Source organism: Gopherus evgoodei, chromosome 4, assembly GCF_007399415.2.
Source record: "Gopherus evgoodei ecotype Sinaloan lineage chromosome 4, rGopEvg1_v1.p, whole genome shotgun sequence".
Taxonomy (NCBI): Eukaryota; Metazoa; Chordata; order Testudines; family Testudinidae; genus Gopherus; species Gopherus evgoodei.
Window position 1 is genome coordinate 101,240,747 of NC_044325.1, and position 20,630 is coordinate 101,261,376.

At 40.6% G+C, this 20,630-nt stretch overlaps 1 protein-coding gene across 1 annotated transcript in view; it reads left to right on the forward strand.

Annotated features, from left to right (window-relative positions):
* GALNT18 (polypeptide N-acetylgalactosaminyltransferase 18) overlaps window positions 1-20,630 on the forward strand; it is a 442,549-nt gene that overhangs the window by 300,284 nt on the left and 121,635 nt on the right. The window lies entirely within an intron of this gene.

A 20,630-nucleotide genomic window follows, 5' to 3' on the forward strand; every position in this document is an offset into this window, starting at 1 on the left:
AGAGACTAGTATTCTCTATTTTAAAGGCTCTCATTTCTATACAATTATCATTTCACCACAAGAAATGATTCTATTGAAAACGAAAGAAAGAACTTGCATCCAAATTGTCATGCCTCTAGTTGTGTCAATCATGACATCTGCAGCAATTTGCTCTCCATGGCTTCTTCTATTTTTGGGTCAAGCCTCCAGTGGAATAATTGTTTTTCCCCTGTTTAGCCCATGAATGTCTCAGCAGGTATCCCACAGCTACAGCATGTATAATTATACATACAGACAACATTACCAGTTTGCCAGTGAATCATTTTTACACTATTTCTGGGGAGAGAACATGTTATTCAAAGCTCCCACAGGAAAGCCAATGATTGATGTAACACCGGCAGATATGTGGTGTAGCATCCCTTTAACATACGTTAAAGAGCAAGAAGTATTTTAGATTTCCAGCAGAGGTGCTTTTTTCATTGCCTGTACCTCTGTGGTCCCATGTTTCTAAGTGGGCAATAATGTTAACATCTTGATGTGCTAACAAAGGAAATTACTGCTTGCAATGATAAGGAGAGAAATAACACAGCTGAAGTCAACACACCTACTCACAAATCAGTGGTTTCAGGAAAGAGACAAATTAATTAGTGGCTTATCATAAGATAGCACAAAATTTAATACCTTAAGGGCAGCTAAAAGTGGCACTGTAACCTCTGATATCATGGTATCTCATATATTGTTGGTACAGACCCTTCACTTTACTGCTCTTCTGACCGGGTCCCCTGACGTAGCACAAGAGCTATTATTAATACAAGACTTTCTGATGCTGGCATAGGGCGTCAGGGACTGGAAAGGAGTTTAAAAAAATGCATGAAAAATGAGCAGTCACAATATCTTGTCACACAGACCTTAAACCTCTGGTAATTTGCATTGGTTATACACTTTGTTTCCTACCCCCCTTTCAGGGTAAAATATGATTTCTTCTGCTTCCTATTTGTGGCATAAATTTGGCAATGGAGTGACTTAAGTATCAATTATTTTACTGTGCCTAGCAGCGAGATGGATACATTTGAGAAACAACAGAGTGAAGCTTTATGCCTTCAGTGACCCTGGAAGCATGTTATCTCCTAATAGCACAAGCCTTGGAGTGGCTTTCTGCAATTATAAAACAGCACGCCAACTTACGTAGTTTAACAATACATTGTAAAAGTTTTACGGTTCATGAAGATAAGTACAAAATTAATCCCTGCAGAACAAAACAATTAAAAAAGTACATAATGAAGCAATTAGCTAAAAGGGAGAGGAAAACACTGACAATTTATTATGGAAAGATTCTTTACATGTTTTACTTTTTCCATGAGGGCATTGTATAAAGGCATAATTAATGTGAAGCGAAGCCTGTAAGGCAATTAATGAAGACTTCAAAAGTAAAATTTAAGGAATAATTTACATTTTAAAAATTGAGGGCCAACTCTAGTTATGTAGAAGCCTTTCATTTTTTTTTTTTTAATCATTTAGCTTTCCCTTTTGTCTTTTTCTGGGCCTATTGCAGCTTGCCCTTAGAATTTTCAGCTTGGGAGTGAGAGCGGTTATTATCACAAACACGTGCAAAACTTGGTCTAAAATAAAAGGGAAGGCTTCAAGACAGAGAGAAGTGAGAATAGTCTCCCAAGAAACCACATCACTTGGGTCATTTCATACTAAGGGACAGTCCTGTGATGGCAAGGGAATGGATTAACTAATCTAAATGATCTTTTCCACCTCTAAATTCTCTGATCTGATTTCTGTCAATGCTGCTTCTCGCTGCCACTAACACCAAATAAAGACAGTTTCACATCAATGCAAAGTTTCTTGTTAATTTCTGCTTGCTGTAGTAAATACCAAGGTCTTAATTCTTTGTAAAGTTCTGCTTTGTGCACAAATGTAAGCATATGGGCAAACTAAGAACATTTCCTACATTAACTCTGTAATTTCCAGCCTTTCCAATAGTGCATATATCCTGAATCACCACCTGAATGAACTCACCTCACACTGTTCAAGACAATGTGTTTAGATCTACTCTTTGGGCAGACTCCTTCCAAGGAAGTTGTTATTGAAAGAACCTTATTGAGTTTCTGTTTAAAGGTTTGTCTTCAAGTATCAGCAGGGTGTGCAAACCTGGACCTGGGCTCTCTGCAAGCCTTGCATGGAATATGGCATGAGCCAAATCCTGCAGATGTTAAGTCCTCGGTCAAAATGCTGTGATTTCAGTGGAAGTTTTGTCTGAACAACAGTTTGACCCAATGAAAAATGGTTACTAATAGATTTACAGAGATCTTTACCTAAAACACTACCATCAAAAAGCAGTCAAAGCCCATTGGGGAATCAATGGAAGTAGGTGTTCTGATTTCAGTGGGCTTTAGATCAAGCTTTTAAAGCCTACTCCTTTCCACAGTGAGCTGTTAGAATACTGAAAGAAAAATATGGAACCAAGAAATCACAGAACTACCACCCTCACACGTGGCAAAATCCATTGCTCCATCACTTTAATTTGGGTTGCATCCCATTCACCTATCTGTATGTGGTCTGTTTACATTAGAAGGGGCAGAGATCTTTTCTTGTCTATAAAGTACCAAGCTCACTGTTGGCGATTTATAAATAATTAACAAAATAACCTTAGGTGAAACATAAGTGTCAACAATCTACAAATATTTTATATGGTAAATTGTTCCAAACTGTCAGTGTTCCCGCCCCACTCTGAACTCTGGGGTACAGATGTGGGGACCCATATGAAAGACCCCCTAAGCTTATTTCTACCAGCTTAGCTTAAAAACTTCACCAGGGAACAAATTCTTCCTTGTCCTTGGACGGTATTGCTGCCACCACCAAGTGAGTTAGACAAAGATTCAGGAAAAGGACCACTGGAGTTCCTGTTTCCCCAAAATATCCACCCAAACCCCTTCACTCCATTTCCTGGGGAGGCTTGAGAATAATCTTCCAACCAAATAGGTAAACAAGGTGAGCATAGATGAGACCCTTGGGTTTTTAGAACACTAAAAAAACAATCAGGTTCTTAAAAACAGAATTTTATTATAAAGAAAAAAAAAAGTTAAAGAAGCACCTCTATAAAATCAGGATGGAAGGTAATTTTACAGGGTAATAATGTTTAAAACACGGAGGATTCCCCTCTAGGCAAAACTTCAAAGTTACAAAAAAAACAGGATAAACTTCCCTTTTAGCATAGGGAAAATTCACAAGCTAAAATAAAAGATAAGCTAACGCATTTCCTTGCTATTACTTACAATTTTTGTAATCTTGGATGCTTATTTCAGGTAGGGTTTTAGGAGATGTATTTTTTCCTGCCCTGGTTCCTCTCTGTCCTGGAGAGAACAACAAAGAGAGCAAAAACAAAACCTCCCCCCACAGGTTTGAAAGTATCTTCTTCCCTTATTGGTCCTTTTGGTCAGGTGCCAACCAGATTATTTGAGTTTCTTAATCCTTTACAGGTAAAAGAGGGATTTTATGCTACCCTCAGCTGTATGTTTATGACACAAACATTCATGTTGAAGATAAGTGACTATCTGTTGGGACCCACAAAAATAATGAAATCACACTGACTGGGTTTTTTTTCCTGCAGGATGTTTGTTAAAAATACAAAACACTTTCTCTTCTGCCAACTTCAGAGACTAGAAAATACTTTAGCTTTTTGAAAGGTCCTAACAAACTATTTAATTATTAAAGAGCCTTGTCTGGAGTCCAAATATGTTGTTTGCCGCAAACAAGGCCATTTTGGTTTTCTAAGAGACTATGATAAGTATGAATTCAACGACTATGGTACATGCTAATGAACTGCATAGTGTCACGCAAAATTTGTTTTTGATTAGATTAAGCAACAGCAACATGAAAGGAACACTCAGTGATTAAAGAGATGAAAAAAGAAACACTTTTAATGAACAAGTAGTGCATCTTCATATGTCAAAGTGTAAATTAAATATTCTAAAAGGGATGAGCTTCAATGCAATAGCTGATTTGATTGAGTGTTTGTGAATTCAAACACATTTAAATGCACTTGAATGGAATTTATCCAAGGACAGAGATTTAGAAATACTTAAAATTAGTAGAAATATGGACCTTTTTATTCTGAGGAAGGTTTTCTGGCTCTTGAAATGGAAATTCCATTTTTTTATATTTAAGAAGTGCTGTTTGTAATCCCTTCCCCTTTGCTGTTCTTATGACACCTGTATCTAAGAGAATAGGGGCCAGATTCACCAAAGCCAACTTGAGGGTGTATCCCTCCCTATGCCAGGCTGATCAAAAGAGAGATTCCATCTGTTGTTACTACCTCAGTCCTCTTAGCATTTTTGATTAGGGAAGGGGTGCAGAGCAGCTATATCTTATGGTTAGGCTACCCCTGGATCATTCTGAGAGGATCCCTTGTATCAGTGCATAAACTGTCATGGGCATGCCCCTTCCATGACCAGGACTATCCAGTTTTGGGCTACCGTATCACCTTGATGGAGTGGAGGTTGCCGCTGATTTCTGGTTCTGCAATTTTTCTCTCTCTCCAGTGAGTTTTCTAAGTTTTACTCCTCCTTGAATCACTGTTGAAGAAAGCCCTATAGCTAGACATTTTTAATGGTTTACACAGTGGTGTGAAATCATTAGTGAGTAAAGCTCTTTCTAGGCCCTAGAACCAAGAGACAAATCTCAGACAATAGTATATATTGTAATCTTAAATGCAAATTGGAGGTAATGCCTCCAGGAAGTTTCATGATTAAATCACTCCGTTCAGTTGTATTTTTGTTTAATTGAAAATGTTAATTTATTAATTCAGTAGAAATTGTGTGTTGTGGGGATCAAATTCAAACTTTGGACTACAAAAAGCCAGATGGGGAACTGTGTGGTATGGCTGTGGGGCTCTGGTCCTTACTTCCCCAGAACCATTGATGCTGAACTTCTCAAACTCTCCACATTTGGAGCCATGAAGAGCCATTCCTGACTGTTCCTAAGAAGTTAGCAGGGTGTGGCATGTATTTTTACACAGATCTGATCATCCAGCAGCCATGACACATGCTATCTTCCCTGGAGTTCCACACCCTATTGGCAAAGGAAATTTGCCAAGGCATCTGTTTGAGCGTGAGGACCTAAAGCTGGATGGACTATGGATCAGGATCCTACTAATAGTCTTTTGTGTCTTTGGTGACAGATGTTGCTGAATTAACTCTGGCCCTGGTAGGGTGGATGGAACTGTTTTAATATTCTCATCTGTTCTTCATTAAGTGCCAACAGTGTACTCGGCACTGCATAAGTCAAAAGGGCCGAGGTCAAACCTGGCCTATTACTTAGCAGTACCATATTTACTGGCAGGAATTCATGTTTGTGGGCCTTGAGGAAGAAGTGAGTTTTAAAATGGCCCTCTTCATTCCTTGCAGAATGTGTAGTGTTTGGGAATGGCTAAGACTTGGAGTCCCACAGGGTCCAATCAGGTTGATCTTTTTGTTCAGTGTGAAGCCCCTGGGAGTTTTTGGCTGCTGTGTCTTCAGAAAGCTGATAATCATCTGTGAGTTTCCTGTTCACCTTACCAAGACAGAAACTTTCCCTGACTTCCCCAATATCTGTCTGAGTCTGTGAACTCTCTGAAAGCCAGTGTGCTTAAGTTTAATCGAGAGTTGTTGCTGGGAGGCAGGTGAAAGTGTTTTTAAGAACAGGCAAAGCCTTTGATTGCTCCTTCAACTGATGGCTTCTGCCTGTCTATTGTCTAGGAGGTTTTCAGACTTGGGGGTTTACTAGATTCTTTTCTGCTCTTGGATTCCCAGACAGTAGCAGTGGACCAAAGTGCCTCTTTTCATCCACATCAGACTAAGCGATTAGTGCCCATTTCTTTTAGATGCAAATATTATTTCCATGGAAGTTCATGCCTTTGTCTCTTACTGCCTCCCACTCTATAGGGCTATCCTGTAAGAGTATCTGCAGCTTCAGCTAGTGCAGAGTGCGAGCAAACAATGTGCTAAGCCGGCATGGAATGGAGGCTGAGGATAGGTTGTTCTCAGCAGCTGGATCTCACCTCTCTAACTTGCATGTATATCTGAATACAGTAGAGTGACATGTGGGATCATCTTTCTGAGGTGATGCTTGAGAAGGTGTCTACTGCAGACTTTGGAATCTTCTTCACCAGTGCAGTGACTGGGTTGAATCATAGAGTTTAAGGTCAGATGGGACCATTATGATCATCTAATCTGACCACCTGCACAATGCAGGCCACAGAATCTCATCCACCCACTCTTGTATCAACCCCCTAACCTATGTCTGAGCTACTGAAGTCCTCAAATCATGGTTTAAAGACTTCAAGGTGCAGAGAATCCACCAGCAAGTGACCTGTGCCTCACACTGCAGAGGAAGGCGAAAACCCCCCAGGTCCTCTGCCAATCTGCCCTGGAGGAAAATTCCTTCCCGATCCCAAATATGACGATCAGCTAAACCCTGAGCATGTGGACAAGACTCACCAGCCAGACACCCAGGAAAGAATTCTCTGTAACAACTCAGATCCCATCCCATCCAACATCCTATCACAGACCATTGGGCACATTGACTGCTAATAGTCAAAGACTAATTAATTACCAAAATTAGACTATCCCATCATACCATCCCCTCCATAAACTTATCAAGCTTAGTCTTGAAACTGGATATGTCTTTTGCCTCCACTGCTCCCCTTGGAAGGCTGTTCCAGAACTTCACTCCTCTGATGGTTAGAAACCTTTATCTAATTTCAAGTCTAAACTTCCTGATGGCCAGTTTATACCCATTTGTTCTTGTGTCCATATTGGTAGTGAGCTTAAGTAATTCCTCTCCCTCCCTGATATTTATTCCTCTGATATATTTGTAGAGAACAATCACATCTCCCGTCAGCCTTCTTTTGGTTAGGCTAAACAAGCCAAGCTCTTTGAGTCCTTTCATAAGACAGGTTTTCCATTCCTCGGATTATCCTAGTAGTCTTTCTCTGTACCTGTTCCAGTTTGAATTCATCCTCCTTAAACATGGGAGACCAGAACTGCACACACTATTCCAGATGAGGTCTCACCAGTGCCTTGTATAACGGTACTAACACCTCCTTATCTCTACTGGAAATACCTCGCCTGATGCATCCCAAGACTGCATTAGCTTTTTTCATGGCCATATCACATTTGGTGGCTCATTGTCATCCTGTGATCAACCAATACTCTGAGGTCCTTCTCTTCCTCCTCTGTTACTTGCAACTGATGCGTCCCCAGCTTATAACAAAAATTCTTGATATTAATCCCTGTGAAAGTAGAATGAATTATATAGTAAGAATAGAAAGGATTAAAGAAATGCTGTCTGTACCTTTAAGCAAAACTGTTGGAATGCTGCAATCCAGGTGTCAGGAATACAGACATTAACATAGAACAATTGCACCGTTTAAGGGCAATTTGTGAAGTATTAGCCTTAAATCAATAACAGTTAGTAAGGAAATAGGATATGCATGCTGTGCCCCAGGTGAATTTTCCTGTTTTGCTTTCTTTGTCTAATTCCCACTCTTTTATCTGTATAAATAAGACTGTTTGGGCCTTGCATGGCCACTCACGTATTCTGAATGTTATTGGCGGATCGCTGCGCTAATAAACAGAGTAGTCTGACAAATTGTGAGTCCTGATTCTAACTTTGACAATTTGGAGGTTCCACCGAGATGGCAACAGTCTTCACTGGGGCTGTGTGATTCCTGACTGTTTTTGTAGGATGACCGTGGCAGCCGGCACCTGGGCATTTGGCCCAAGCGGTCCCCCACTAGAGCAGAAAGGCGCACAGCCACAGTGAGGTCTACGCCATCGAACCTGTTGGTTCCCACTCTGTTCTGGTAGGGATCCCGGGATCTGACATCAGGAATCTGGTCAGGTAATTATTTCTGTGTTTTGTCCGGACTGAGGACTGTCCTGTCTCTGTGTCTATCTGTCCTCTTGTGGAGTGTTTGAGTCTGGGTGCCGTCTCTGTCTGGGGATCGGCCGACCAAGGGGTTCCTGTCCCCACGGTCTGAGTGAGTGAAATCTGGACAATTGCAGCCGCACCACACCTTGGGTAAAACCCTTAGTGTGAAAGCAAGGGCAATTGAGGCAGTAGCCTGTGGGCTCCTTTTGTGTGTTGCAGCGGGCATCGCTCTGATGAACCCGAATTTCCTTCTTGTGTGATTGGTGTGTGAAGTCCTCCTGTATTGGTAACCAGACGTCTAAGTCGGAACAGTTCCCTAAATGAACGCCGGCTCATTTTATGTATTTAGGATGGGTCCAGACTCCTGTAAAAAGGGTCCAGACTCCTGTAAATTTCTGGGAAAATGGTCTAGGCTAACTCAGGGGGATCCCAAAACTCAGTGGCCACTGTTAAAATCTTGGAACAAAGACTGAGTGGACGTCTTAAAAGACAAACTCGGCCAACCTAAAACTAAATTTGCTAAAGGAGAGGTTAATTGTTTCATGCAGTGGTGGCAAGAGGCAAATCATAGGTGGACAAAATCAAAACTGGCCTCTCTCAATTATTCAAATAATAAGTTAAAAGCTTTATTAAAAGCCTCCTCTCCCACCACTAGACCGAGCGCTCTCCTTTACCCCGTTCTCCGAACCCTGGATCGATCCAACCCCCTTCATACTCCCATCTCATTGTAAAAACGACCAAAAAGCCCCTTGTTCTGTTCCCCTTTGTTGTCTGCCTCAAAAACTGATTCTTTAGTGTTCCACTACCAATTCAGCAAGGCTGGGGGCGGGGGGAGCTCCTCAACTAGCCCCCACCCTTCTTGGTCCCTTTCCTTGAACATTTCTTTCAAAATTGTGAAATGACCACAATATCACTCACAAACGGTTCATTGGGAGGGAAAAAAAAAAAAAAAAAAGCAGGATCGGGCCCAGACAAGCAGGCAAGCAACAGATAAAGAAACTGAAAAACAGGTTGAAAGCCCTAAGGGAATAGTGTTAGAAGTAAGAAAAGTAGTAAGTGCAGGCATGAACCCCTGGAACAATACCTAAAATGGTGAAATCTGAGGTGATAAAGGTGTCATTTTGGGACATAAACAAGTGATTTAAGTAAAGAGAGTGAAAAATTAACTCTACAGAGGCTGAAGAGAATTAAGCAGTTAAACTTTGTGAAAATGTAAAAAAAAAGGACCATATTAAAGAGAGAGAATTCTTGGTTTCTTTGCAGCCATTCTGAAGGGAAATGGGCCCTTTTCCAGAAGAGTGCCTGTAAATAATCCATATATATATACAGCTATGTAAAAACAAAACAGTGTAAAGGAACGTTAAGGAAAAGAAAATGTGTATGTATCTATGTCTGTGAAAATATGTAAAGTTCTAAGAATCTAAACCAGCACATCTGGTTTGTAAAACTCCTGTTTTGTAGATGTAAGATAAATTGATTTTGTTTTTTTGTTTTTAATGCCACTACAAATTCATTTGACTCTAATTCAAAGTTGCAAAACTGACAGACCTTTTTGCAAGACACAGGTAATTAGTGTTGTTTGGCTTTGGGATTTAGCATTTAACCCTTAAGGGGTAACTTGATTCTTTACAAAAATTAAAATGTTTTTAAATAAAGACCAAGTCATGGCTGCAATAGGGCAGTCAAAATCAGGAGAATAGGTAGAGATTCTGAAGTCTTTTTGTTTGGTTGGTTTGTTTTTTTTGTAACAATAGCAGATAAGAGCTGTAATGAAAGAATAAGAAATTAACAGTGACCCTCTGAAGCAACAGCAGAGGTGAGGTGCACAAAAAAAAAGAAAAAAAAAAAAGAAAAAAAAAGCAATGTTAAAAACACTGAGCCTTAAAATGGCTCTGTGTAATCAGACTGTCACTTTGATAAGGATACATGAAAACTCTGTAAGAACAAAAGAAACAGTTACACCTTATGTAAAAATTAATATGGCTAATGTTTTTGAAAAGTTATAGTATAGAAAGAATGTGCATTTTCCCTGGGACATGTGCAGTGTATATTGTAAAAAGGTGAAAACTGCCAGCACAAAAGCAGCTGCAAATAAAGAACATACCTGGTCAGCAAACAAATTGCCTACATAAAAGGCATGGTATAACAAGATACCTTTAATAGATTTAATGCTAATGTTACTGTTAATATTAAACATTAAAATAACTTTAATGTTAGTAAGTACCCCTGTAACAACTTGTAGTGTGGTATTGATGCTTCCCAGCTATTACCTGTAAATAAACTTAAAGCTTAACACAGCAGGAAAAACATTACAAACTTGGTCTGCTATATAAGAGGCAAAACTTGAGGTACACCACCTCATGAATTTAATAACTAAACAGTGGAATAATTTTTGCATAACCCTTAAAAAATAGAACCCATTAAAACCTGGCCTGCCTATAAAACATAAAACACAAGAAAATAAGGGGGTAATTCCTCTGTTTTGCCTGCAATCAGCAAGGGTATTTGTAAAAAAAAGAAATCTTTTAAGTAATAATCAATGCCACCCCAAAAGGGGTAGAAAAATGTTCTTTTTGTCTTTCAGATAATCCAAAGTACTGTATAATGGACTATGTGTATGTGTTAATTCTTGGGGAAAAGTGTTTAAAAAGTGTTAGCAACTTACCAAAAGACAAATGTAAATGTAATGTAAGTACTGTGTTTACCAATAATCACATTTACTATTTGCCACAACAACAACACCAAAAAAGTCTCAGCTTACTGTAAGCACTGATTTAGTTGAGTTCTCTATCAATCTTAGCATTAAATGGCAAACAGTTACCAATCATCTGTTAAAAGGTAAAAAGGTAACATAGTTCCTAGTAAAAAAAAATGTGAAAAACTGAACCATTCATATTATACACGCAAATGGGGACATGTTAAGAATTGCCACTACAGAAAAACATCATAGCTTACCATTGGTGTAACATATTTTCTGGATGGTTTCCCACAACTACTGGCATACTAATGTTACTACCCCTAATTGTGTTTTTGGTTTTAAATTGTATGTGTGTAATTAAAATGTTTACAATGTGCTGGTGGATAAAACAAATGTGTGCAAAGCTAAAGCCACAGGCCCAAATCATCTCCCAGTATTTTCTATTACATAGACTAAATAAGAAGTGACACTGGCGATTAATAATCTTAGTGTCAAAAGGGGGATATGTAAGAGCAGAATTACAGTGTCCCATAAGAAGGGGGATATGTAGGAGCAGAATTACAGTGTCCCATAAGAATTACAGTATAATTTGATTTCATCCTGCTAGCCACCTTTTTAAATACCAGAAAGAAATGACCCTCTGGGACTATAAGATTCTGTTTTCCCATATGCATTACAAATTGGGCCCTCTCTAACTTTTTGTTTTAAGATTTAGGTAGTAAGAGACAGGATTCTCTATTGTGTCTGTGTTAAGTAAATTAGAGAAACATTGAAGGCCTGGGTCTCAATGTAAATTGTCTTAGTTATCAATTGTAAAACTTAGCAAGGTTTAATTTGCAATGCTTTTTTTTGTTCTATATAAAATACTATTGTTTGTATTCTCAATCTATTTGTGTGAATGAGGAATGTATGCATCAGGAAAAGATAAGGTGTGAAGGCCATTGTTACAGCCAGAGTCAAGGGACGGCTGTTAAACTGTCTGGCATCTCAGAGTGGATACATGCTTCGCAGTGTAAGAATGCACAGACCCCAGTGAACCAACCATCACCTCAGGACCACGCAGAGTCAATTTTTTGACTCCAGAAGATGATGTACAGGAACAGCCTGCAATACCTTACAATCTACGCTCTCGTAAGGGTTGCCAGAAGCAGATGACTACATAAAGCAAGGCCCAAGAAGAAGCAGTAGTGAGCTTAGCGCCTGCTGCCTGGTGGACATAAAACTGTAACTGCAGTTCCCTCAGTTGAGGTTGTCAGAACCAGAAGGGCCCTGCCTCCAACATGCACCTCTGGTGGTGCCTGTTCTTCGGCTGCTGGTGTCTTAAGGTCTGGGGAGTCCACAATGACAATTCTTTTATCCAGCAGCAAGTGTGGATAGCTCAGACCCTTATTATTTCTAAATGCTGGGTATGCAGCCACATCCCAGCCCACTCTCAAACTGGTGTTCCTGTCCTGGCTATCCCACTCAATTCCCCAGACCTCACTGGAGGACCTTGTCTGTTTAACACAATATGAAACAGTCATGACACCTGGAAGAGGCTATTGGCAGTTCCTTTATCCCACTTGGGGGAGCAATACACCAGGCCAAAAAAAAAAAGGCTCCTAAGTAGTTAAATAATGGCAAATAAAACCAGAGAAAGTTTAAGAGCCCTGGCCAAAGAAACAGGGGCGATCGGACAGGTGGCCCTCCAGAACCGTCAGGCATTGGACATAGTGCTGGCGGCCAAAGGAGGGACCTGTGCTCTCACTGGAAAACAATGTTGTGTGTTTATACAATACCAATGAGGTAATAGATCGCTATAGCCACTTAGAACAAATCACATATCTTCCCCATGAAGAGTCGAGTTCTTTATGGAAGTGGCTAAGTAACCTGTTCAATTTCTCTGGCATAGGAAACTGGTTGTTTCAGGGAGCCCTAACTATCCTGTTTGGAATCTTAGTGATTTTTGTATGCTTTCAGTTAATCTCCTGTTGTATACAGAATTGTGTCACCCAGATGACTGCCCCAAAACAGAGTGCTAATATGATAATTTTGAATATCGCTGATGAACTAAGAGATAAGGAACGATTAATTTGTGGAACTCAGTAAGGGTTGGTCATGGCGTACGCCTGACCAAAAGGAGGGATTGTGAAAGTAGAATGAATTATATAGTAAGAATAGAAAGGATTAAAGAAATGCTGTCTGTACCTTTAAGCAAAACTGTTGGAATACTGCAATCCAGGTGTCAGGAATACAGACATTAACATAGAACAATTGCACCGTTTAAGGGCAATTGGTGAAGTATTAGCCTTAAATCAATAACAGTTAGTAAGGAAATAGGATATGCATGCTGTGCCCCAGGTGAATTTTCCTGTTTTGCTTTCTTTGTCTCTTTGTCTAATTCCCACTCTTTTATCTGTATAAATAAGACTGTTTGGGCCTTGCATAGCCACTCACATATTCTGAATGTTATTGGCGGAGTGCTGCGCTAATAAACAGAGTGGTCTGACAAATTGTGAGTCCTGATTCTAACTTTGACATCCCTAAATGCATGACCTTGCACTTTTCACTATTAAATTTCATCTCTTCCTTTCAGCCTCACTTAGTTGGTGGCAGTGGCAGGTTGCAAAATACACGTTTCCTGTGTGAGAAGATGTTGTGTGGTACCATTCTAGCCTGTCTGCACACAAGTGCACACAAAAGTAGGGCCACAAGGATGGGTGCCTTTTAAATGTACTATTAGTAATAATATTTTTTAAAAAAGCTGTGATGTGGAGTGTGTCTCTGTCCCCATATAGCTATTAGTTTCTTTACTGATAATAAACTGCAGATTTTGTGAACAAGATTGAACCCTTCCTTTTTTCATGGACCAGTTTCCTTCAGTTGATATTCCTACCGCATCTTCCATTACGGCCATGTATTTTTCTTAGATTAGGTTACAACCTCAGCTGATCTTAGCCCTCTGAAGAAAATGCTTTCTGCTTCACAGGCATTCAGAATATCTCAGACACTATTAATATGCCTGACATTGCTTTGAAATTCTTCCAAGAGACAGCATTCTGCCACCTTGCCATAGCTGTGAAGAAACCCTTTCAAAAGGGGGAATCCTCTAAGTACCTCTTGAGGTTATTCTGATTGCTTGAACTTCTTCAGGGAGCCATGCCAAGAGCAAGCATTGTTTCAAAGGTTCTCCTTGCAAAGGAAAATTCAAAAGACTTTGTACTGAAGGAGGGTTTGGGTTATTTTTAAAGGATAACCCCTATGTTAGATTTTTTGTGCAGTGACCTGCAGTATTGGAATCCATAAATAACTCTTCTAAAGCAAACAGCAGAGGGGAAACACCCATCAATAACAAGGCCTTCAACAAAAAGCCTTTAAAAGATGTCCCCTTCCATCCTGCTGAAGACATGAAAATACTCCCAGGGGCTGATCCTGTCGAGGTGAAAACCTTCAGGAGTCCCCTACAGGCAAAGCCCCAATGAGATAACTTTGCAAGAGGTGTCTTTGCAAAACAGAGTACAGTAAAACCTCAGAGTTACAAACACCTTGATAATGGAGGTTGTTCATAAGTGAACAAAACATTATGGTTTTATGGTTCTTTCAAAAGATTACAGCTGAACACAGCGCCAGCGCAATCCATTAGATGAGCTAGGTGGTTGCCTAGGATGCTGACATTTGGTGGGCAGCAACCGTGGTGGCCAGATATTCGGCCGCCGCGGTCATTGGTGGTATTTCAGGGGCGGGACCTTCCGCCATCTCCATCAGGGACACCATTTTGGGGGCAGGACCTTCCGCACCCTAGGGTGCCAAAAAGGCTGCCGGCGCTCCTGGCTGAACAGTGACTTAATACAGCTTTGAAACTTTACTATGCAGAAGAAAAATCCTGCTTTTAACCATCTTAATTTAAATGAAACACACACAAGCAGTTTCCTTATCTTTTCAAATTTTATTAAAACTTTTTTTTTTAGTAGTTTATGTTTAACAGTACTGTCCAATATTGGCTTTTCTTTTTCTTTTTTTTGGTCTCCTTTGCTGCCTGATGGCATACTACCAATTCCAAATGAGGTGTGCAGGGTACTGGTCAGTTCGTAACTCTGGTGTTTGTAACTCAGGTTCTACAGCAGTGTTCCCCAACGTGGTGCCTATGGGTGCCATGGCACCCGCCAGGGCATTTATGTGTGCCCGCCTAGTGTCCAGCAGGGGAAAGAAGCCACGGCTCTGCGCCTGCTGGGGACAGAGAACTAAGGCCTGCAGGCGCAGTGCTCTCTGTTCCCGGCACGTGTGGGGCCTACCTAGTGTCCAGCAGAATAGATAATCTGGGGCCCCGCACCTGCTGGGGACAGAGTACTCCAGGGCTGCAGGCATCATTGTTCTCTTTCCTCACTGCTTTTCTCCGGCTTCTCTCGATTCATATATTATGTAATATTAAATACAAATTTTTTTGTATTAATGTACAAGTACAAAATAAGTCTTGAAAAATTGTTGGTGCCTGCCACACTCTTCTGAAAACATGAATGTGCTACTGGCCACAAAAAGGTTGGGGGCCACTGTTCTACAGTATTGGGCATTGTCGTTTATCACTTGATTGCAGTAGCAGTCTGTATTCTTCTATAGACATGGTAGCTTCAAAAGTGTGTACATACATGTAGAAATTGCATACGGAATCCTTTCTCACATTATACATAGTGTCCTGCTGCGAGGGATCCCCCAGAAAACTAGCAATTTCTAGCTCTTGCCACCATCTATAAAGAGTCTGCCTCACCAACAGTAAAAGGTATTCTGCTTCCTTTAAACCATAGTTGTTGGAGTATCTTCAAGTATCTTCTCTTCCACTTGTATAAGAAGGCTTTTAAATGAGCGTTGCTGATGACCTGTCCTTGCCATGTAAACATATAGGACCTCATCTGTGGCCCTGTTCTGTCTGCTTTCCCAGCCATTCCTGTGGTGCAATCAGGGCCTCCCAGAGGATTCAGGGGACCTGGGGTCTTGCCCCCTGCTGCCGAATTGCTGCTGAAGACCCGGAGTGGAAGAAGCTCCAGGGTCCTGGGCCCTGCAAGAGTTTTCCGGGGCCCTCGGAGCGAGTGAAGGACCCCGCTCCAGGGGCTCCAAAAAACTCTCGTGGGGGCCCCTTCGGGGCCCGTGGCCTGGGGCAAATTGCCCCACTTGCCCCACACACACAAACACCCCATGCGGCCCTGGGTGCAATGTAGTCCTAAAGCTGGTTTGACTGATACTTGAAAATTTTCCCTTTTATAGGGCTACCCATAGGGGTTATAGTAGCCAATACAAGGGGTATGTTCTGGAAAAAGGGAGGATGGCTGAACAAGCCATATACCTCAGCAATTCCTGACTATGTGAACACACCCTTTGGGACCATAGAAATCCAGTGTAAGAGAGAGCAGTTCTGAGAAGTCCAGGACATGTTAGATCTTTAAGCCACTGTTGCCCTCCCTACCCCAGTCAGTCTTTTGCACTGATCACCTTTCATCCGGATTGGAGGATCTGGCCCATAGGCAGAAGCTGTCAGATATGCTGGTCAAATCAATCAATATGGCTGTGAGCACAAATGGGTGCAATCTTCATGTTTTGATTTGTTGATGGGTTTTTTTTTTCTTTAATCCCCTCAGTTGTTCATAGTCCATATTTGAATAATAGATAGCCCTGAGGTCCTGACCACTCTTAGGAACAAGTCCTGTTCTCAGTTACTTTGGTGTTTATCTGAAATATGCCATTGACTTTAGTTCTTTGTAGATCTGTGGGACTACTCACAAACTAAGGTACCACTCAAGATGAATAAGTCTGGCAAATGTGGCTCCAAGGTTACAGTTTTCCTGTGGCAGACCCATGAATAGAACCCAGATCTCTCAATTCTGTTCCTTAACCACAAGAACTGCCTCCTCCCTTTGTTCATCACTAACCAGAAATAGACTCTTGATTTGATGGCAAAGCCTGTTTATTTAAACAAGTGTTTGTTCTTTCTTTCTGCCTTTCCTTATTGTGTTTTTAATGACTCACCAGCCTTTGTTTTTAGCAGGGTTTGAACCATGGACTTGCAACTCCAAAGCACAAGCCTATACTTGTGCTAAAGAAGTAAAACCCCTAGTTGGTAGTTGGAGTAATCTCTTATCTTCTTATTCAGACCAGCCATTGGCGGGTGACAGACAGACATTGTTCTTGTATAATGACATGTAATTTCAAGGGGTTACACAGAATATGGCAGAAAGTTATAACTGTAGATACTTGTATAATAGTATGAATAATTTCATTGTTCCCTTTTTGGAGTCTCTTTGAGCTGAGGTACAGATGCAGTATAAGTAAAGCATAACAAATAGTAATACTTTGCATTTCTGTGGGAGTTCTACCATGTATTGCAAGGAGACGTAGGATTGTTCCCTTGACAGTTTTCATTCAGGAATCTCAGAAGACATTATAAATATTTAGGACCAAATCCTGGACTCCTTGAAGTCACTGTTGGTTTTGCCATGGATTTCGGTGGGATTAGGAATTGGTCCTTGCAGATAGCCTCCCAACTTCCCTGTGAGCTGGATCTGTGAGAAGAAAGTTACCTTTCTTCTGGCCAAAAGCTGTTAAGTTCAGAGGTGTTAGTGCAGCCAGTCTCTCCTATGGGTCTGTTGGCTTTGTTGGACCATGGCCTGGCCCCCATACCAGCTAGAAGAGCTGACCAGCTGAATGGGGGAATATGTGCTACATCCCCTCAGTGAGTGAAGGAGCCAGCGCACACAGCCTTTGTGCCTCTGGGTGCTCTGTGAATTTGTGCCTCCTGCTCAGGCAGCGTGCTTGTATGCTGTTCCCAAAACAGGACTATGCTAATAGTCCTATAGAGACTGTATAACTTGATGTATGGGCCCTAGATATTCAAATCATGTTTGTTTCTCACTTCTTTAGTACAAGAATTAGTAACTGAATGGCATAGTTTCACCTTGATACATAGATGCTATAAAGGCACATTATCAGCCACATCTGAATGGATTTTTGTTATATGCTAATCACATTTTCATGGATTCCAGGAGATTTTTTTCGTTATAAATAATTAGGTTTGGTTTAGAATCTGCCTTGCACAACTATACCATTTTGTCAGCATCTGTAGTGACAGCTCCTACTTAACTTTAAGATTTTAAGTGAATTCATGCTTCTTGCAACAGTGTAATTAATTAGTCTTCACAAATAGAACAAAGAGTGACAGTGTGTAAGAAAGAAAGGGAGGACTAATAGGTTTGATTAATTGGAGTTTACTGGGATACTGGGTAATTGTTGTTTATAAACCATATTATAATATTTGTTACATCAGTGTGTGTTTGGAAAACTGTGTATGTGTGTATGTATGTGTGAGAGAGAGAGAGAGTGAGTGTTAAAATTAAAGGAGACAGAGCCTAAAATTTCAGATCCAGGTTCAAACTCCCCTGAAGTTCAGCCTACTATAGAAATGAAGGGTTTTTTCAGCCTGTTACAGAGCTGGAGTTTAGATCTAACTTTGAGCTTCCCCAAAATTTGGAAAAAAGAACGAGGAGTACTTGTGGCACTTTAGAGACTAACAAATTTATTTGGGCATAAGCTTTTGGGCTAAAACCACTTCATCGGATGCCTGCAGTGGAAAATACAATAGGAAGATACATATATACACAGAGAACATGAAAAAATGGATGTTGCCGTTCCAACTCCAACGAGACTGATCAATTAAGGTGGGCTATTATAAGGAGAAAAAAATGTTTGTAGTGATAATCAGGATGGCCCATTTCAAACAGTTGACAAGAAGGTGTGAGTAACAGTAAGGGAAAAATTAGCAAGGGGAAATTGTTTTTACTTTGTGTACTGATCCATCCACTCCCAGTCTTTATTCAAGCCTAATTTAATGGTGTCCAGTTTGCAATTCCAGTTCTGCAGTTTCTCGTTGGAGTCTGTTTTTGAAGTTTTGTTGTTGAAGAATTGTGACTTTTAGGTCTGTAACTGAGTGACCAGGAAAGTTGAAGTGTTCTCCGATTGGTTTTTTAATGTTAATTCTTGACGTCTGATTTGTGTCCATTTATTCTTTTGCGTAGAGACTATCTGGTTTGGTCAATGTACATGGCAGAGGGGCATTGCTGACTCATGATGGTATATATCACATTGTTTGATGTGCAGGTGAACGAGCCTCTGATAGTATGGCTCATGTGATTAGGTCCTATGATGGTGTCCCTTTAATAGATATGTGGACAATGTTGGCAATGGGCTGGATTAGTGTTTTTGTTGTGTGATTTGCAGTTCCTGGTGAGTATTTGCTTCAGGTTGGGTGGCTGTCTGCAAGTGAGGACCATTGGCCAAACAGGACAGTCTCTACACAAAAAAATAAATGGACACAAATCAGACATCAAGAATCTTTCTTAGAAAAGGCAGTTGAGCTATTTAGAATTGTACCTTTCAGAAACTAATATTTCTTGTTAGCTTTTAAAGCTGGATTGCCTACTTTATATTATGTTTAAAAATACGTAAGAGGACAAAAATGTTATTTTCAGGTTATTTATTTTCATACCAGAACAGTTATCTGGTTCCTGTTAAATATTAATGGTGATCGTCACAGTTTTTCACTGGGATGGCTCATCATCCGGTGAGCTCAAACAACGAAGTTGTATCTCTCCTCCCAGCATATGCTGAACGTAATTAGGCTCCAGTCCAGAAAAGGCTTTGTAAACATTCTGAATCCATGCCACATTCCTTCAGTCTCAGAAGCTGCCAAGTGCTTAAATGCTATATTCAATCCAGTTGTCTAAATGTATAAAATGAATGGCTGAACTAAGTGTCTTCCTGGTAGAATATATGCATATAGGTTGGACAGACTTGGAGAGATTCAGTTTTCAGTTCCAGAACCTGATGTTCTGCCAACCCACCCTCCTTACTCACTAGGGACAGGACTCAAGGGAGACCAGAGTGTGAACTCCTCTGGGCTAGCTTCTTCGGGAAGGAGCCATCCTTCCTCTCTTCTTGCCCTATAGAGAGGGGGTACCAAAGGCCAGGGATTTCCAGTAGTGGTGTTACAACTTGATGGTGTTCATGTCATAACGCAAGCACTGGCACATCCCAATGAAACTCTGTTTCTGCCAAATTGATCTCACAAACTTTTGGGTTCAGTTCAGCAGACTCAAAATGAGGCTAGTTTCAGCACATTTGGGTTTCTGCCTGAAGATCATTCACTACGCCATTATGTCTCTTGTATTGAATTTGATGCCTTGATTCTATTATTTTATAATATAAAGCTCACATAATATAAGGTGTAGATATTTCGTCCCCCTGCAAAACAAACAAAGAGCTAAGGATCAAGTGGATTTCCTCAGGCACACTAAACACTTAAAAGCAAGGAAATCACAAGCCAAGACCACACTCACAACTAACAATACCACTTTCTACGCATTAGCCCATCACTGTTGTGATACTCAGTGCCAACACACATTTTAATAGAAACATCAAGCTAATGCGATAAATGGATTGGCTAGCATTTGCAAGGTGTGAAACTTGTGGATAGGTCATTCTCAGTAGTGAACCCTGGTTTTTGAATTCACTCTCAAAAGAAATGCATCTCACTGCTATCTGGGCTGTGTTTTAAAGGACAATGTAAGATGCATCTATTTTCCATGCCTCTTGGAATCTGGATTTTCTGGGATCTTCTGACATGCAATTCAGTGGCTTGGTTTTTCCACCTCTAAGGTTATCTAGTTCTGAGCAGTGAGGTGTGCATATGAAGGGCTACATGTGACCTCTCTGAGGGAAAAGTTTGCAGCTGTATATATACCTTTTACAATGCACCCAGATACTGCTGGGATCAGTGGTCAGTGCAGTAGCCTAGGGCGTTGGAGACCTGGGTATAATTTCCTGCTCCACCATGGACTTCCTCTGTGACTTTGGGCAAGTGACTTATCCCTTCTGTGCATCAGTTCCCATTTATAAAAATGGGAATAATAGCACTGCCCTTCCTTACATGGGTGTTGTGAGGATAAATACATTAAAGATTGTGAAGTGCTGTGTGAGCTACTGATAAATACTAAATAAGTAGGTTTTTGTTTTTGTT